Raw genomic sequence first — 3,971 nt, 5'->3', positions numbered from 1 at the left:
CCAGGAGGGAAGCCCCAAACATTTGGTTTCAGCAGTGCAGTATCTTTATTTAATTTTTTAGTAATTTTTAAAGTAAATAGTTACTAGTTAAGTAAATAGCTACTTAATAATTACTATAATTATTAAGATAGAATTATTGGAGTAGCCAAGTGAAGGCTAGCTGGGACCTCTCTGAATTATCTTTGCAACTTCCTGTACATCTAAATTTATTTCCAAAAAAAATAAAATGTTTAAAAAAATTCAATAGTGCAGATTCCTGCCAATTTGCATCTGCTTCTCCCACTTCCCTCACTCCAGGATTCTGGTCCATTTGGTCTACTGGCAATTCAGATGCAGAAAGGGTACTGCTGGCCATAGCATAAGCATGGCTCCGAGGAGGCATATGATTTGTCAGAGGCTATGGTCTAATCTTACAAGGGCTTCCCTGGTGGTTCAAAGGGTAAAGAATCTGCCTGCAATGCAGGAGACCCTGATTTGATCCCTGGGTCAGGAAGATCCCCTGGAGAAGGGAATGGCTATTCTCTCCAGTATTCTCAACTGAGCGGCTAACATTTTCATTTTTTCCATGGTTTAATCTGGGCTTTCAAGGTGGCACTAGTGGTAAAGAACCCACCTGCCAGTGCAGGAGACATACAAGACATGGGCTCGATCCCTCGGTCGGGAAGAGCCCCTGGAGGAGGAAATGGCAACCCACTCCAGTATTCTTACCTGGAGAATCCCACAGACAGAGGAGCCTTGCAGGCTACAGTCCATGCGGTCGCAAACAGTTGGACACAACAGAATGATAAAACAACAACACTCCTCACTGTGGGTGAAATCAAAGATGGAAGAAAACAACATCAACTCTTTTTGCAAGGAATATATTAATACAATTAGTTTTAGAAAGAAGGGAAATAGGTATTAAACACTAAAAACCAATATATGATGCTATGGAACCAAGTAAATGCCAATAGCTCTAAACCTGGGTGGAAGCAGAGCAAAGTGGGAGGCATTTCAGTTCAGTTGCTCAATCGTGTCCAACTCTTTGAGACCCCATGAATCACAGCACACCAGGCCTCCCTGTCCATCACCAACTCCCGGAGTTCACCCAGACTCACGTCCATTGAGTCAGTGATGCCATCCAGCCATCTCATCCTCTGTCATCCCCTTCTCCTCCTGCCTCCAATCCCTCCCAGCATCAGAGTCTTTTCCAATGAGTCAACTCTTTGCATGAGGTGGCCAAAGTACTGGAGTTTCAGCTTTAGCATCATTCCTTCCAAAGAAATCCCAGGGCTGATCTCCTTCAGAATGGACTGGTTGGATCTCCTTGCAGTCCAAGGGACTCTCAAGAGTCTTCTCCAACACCACAGTTCAAAAGCATCAATTCTTCGGTGCTCAACCTTCTTCACAGTCCAACTCTCACATCCATACATGACCACAGGAAAAACCATAGCCTTGACTAGACAGACCTTTGTTCGCAAAGTAATGTCTCTGCTTTTCAATATGCTATCTAGGTTGGTCATAACTTTCCTTCCAAGGAGTAAGCGTCTTTTAATTTCATGGCTGCAGTCACCATCTGCAGTGATTTTGGAGCCCAAAAAAATAAAGTCTGACACTGTTTCCACTGTTTCCCCATCTATTTCCCATAAAGTGATGGGACTGGATGCCATCATCTTCGTTTTCTGAATGTTGAGCTTTAAGCCAACTTTTTCACTCTCCACTTTCACTTTCATCAAGAGGCTTTTTAGTTCTTCTTCACTTTCTGCCATAAGGGTGGTGTCATCTGCATATCTGAGGTTATTGATATTTCTCCCGGCAATCTTGATTCCAGCTTGTGTTTCTTCCAGTCCAGTGTTTCTCATGATGTACTCTGCATAGAAGTTAAATAAGCAGGGTGACAATATACAGCCTTGACGAACTCCTTTTCCTGTTCGGAACCAGTCTGTTGTTCCATGTCCAGTTCTAACTGTTGCTTCCTGACCTGCATACAAATTTCTCAAGAGGCAGATCAGGTGGTCTGGTATTCCCATCTCTTTCAGAATTGTCCACAGTTTATTGTGATCCACACAGTCAAAGGCTCTGGCATAGTCAATAAAACAGGAGGCATTTAAAGGACAATAAATGCATAAGCATGGACTCATGTGTGGGCGGTTTTTTGTTTGCTTGTTTTTGTCTTTTTTTTTTTTTTCTGGGAGACTCAGAGCTGGTGGGAAGGATTTGGGTTGGAGGGTAGTGGGAAACCCAACTGAACAAACCAGGAAGACTTCCACTGCCCACAAGGAATCAAGGAATCTCGGGATTATGAGAAACCTGGAGAGACCTTGAAGGCCATCTACCCAACACTTGAATGCTTTCTACAACTTTATCTCTCATCTCACTTACTAGTGGGCAGAAGAGGGTACATGTGATTTTTAAAACCCTATAGAAGGCTTCCGTAAAAAGATCTTACATAAATCCAAGATACCCTGATAACCTCAGAAAAACAAATTACGTATTAAATTTAGAAATCACTTATCTCAACACTTTAATTTTACAAGTGAGTCAACTGGGTCTAAAGAAGTAGAACAACTTCTGAAGGCTATAGAGTTTGGCAGAGCCCACCCTGGTTTAAACATGTAGCCCAGGTCTCTACCTTGACCCAGAATTTCCTGCCTCTATTTTGTGAGTATGTGATTTCTCTCTCTATTTTTTTTTTTAGCCTCTCAGTCCTATCTGACTCTTTGCGACCCCATAGACTGCTGCCTGCCAGGCTCCTCTGTCCATGGAATTCTCCAGGCAAGAATACTGGACTGGGATGCCATTCACTTCTCCAGGGGAATCTTCCTGACCCAAGGATTGAACCCAGGTCTCCTGCACCGTAGGCGGATTCTTTATCAGCTAAGCCACCAGGGAAGCCCATGTGATTTCTCTTACTATTCATGAAAAATAGCAATAACCTTCTCTCTCCAAATATCCATTTCCCCCAAGGAATAATGGTTTGGGGAAGAGAGGTTTTGCCATCACAGAGGGAACATTATAATTATTATACAAATGCTAAAATAATCCTGAGCTCTCAGCCCAAACGAAGCTACCTTAATCTTACCTGTGTCTCACACCTGGGGAAACTTGGTTTAGACAAAAAAAGAGAGAAGAATCCATTTCAAGTGTTCTATCTTAAGCCTCTCAGTTTGCACTCAATTTGTTTTCTCACATAGTGATAGGAATTAAAGGCCTTCGCTAGAGTTTAGGCAGCTTGCCAATACCTATTTTATAGCAATAAAATATGTACAAATTAAGGAATCTCATGTGGAAAATTCATTCAACAGCCTCAAAAGCCAAATGAATGGTAATTACTTTGAACACAATGTGGCGGCAATCAAGCACGATTGGATCATGCTTTTAAATGTACGTCTACATTTTAAGAACTAAGATAATTATGAATTATGAAAATAACTAAGGGAGACAATGGCACAGCAAAGCTGTTGTTTATGAAACATGAAGGGACATTTTCAGAGGAGTAGGGGGGAGTGAGTCATTCTCTGCACCTGCCAGGGAATATTGACTGTGACATAGTCACAAAGTACAAGCTTGCTCTGCCTCTCCCCCTAGTCGTCTCCCATGGGGTTTACCACCACGGAGCCCCCTGTTAGCAGGGGTTGATGGGGGTGGGGGGAGTGTTGAGCTTTCCAGCTCCTCTTCCACACAGTGTGGGATTAAACACCCATCCATCATTCTAGGCATCACCATTCTAGTAGATCCACCCCATGTTACGCCTAGAAACACGGATGAAAGTGTTCTCTGAATGATCCGTTGCCAAATCCTCTTTCTCGAAACAAAATTATTCTGAGAAACATCTCTCAGAATGGAGAGTCTGTGAAACATGGCTTTTTTTGCCAGCCTTCTGTCTTATGTGAGATCCGGGAACTCGTTCAACCTGCGTGCCTGCGTGCTCAGTCACTCAGTCATGTCTGACTCTTTGTGACCCCATGGACTGTAGCCCGCCAGGCTCCTCT

Source organism: Bubalus bubalis, chromosome 24, assembly GCF_019923935.1.
Source record: "Bubalus bubalis isolate 160015118507 breed Murrah chromosome 24, NDDB_SH_1, whole genome shotgun sequence".
Classification (NCBI taxonomy): Eukaryota; Metazoa; Chordata; class Mammalia; order Artiodactyla; family Bovidae; genus Bubalus; species Bubalus bubalis.
This window is presented reverse-complemented; position numbering follows the sequence as displayed.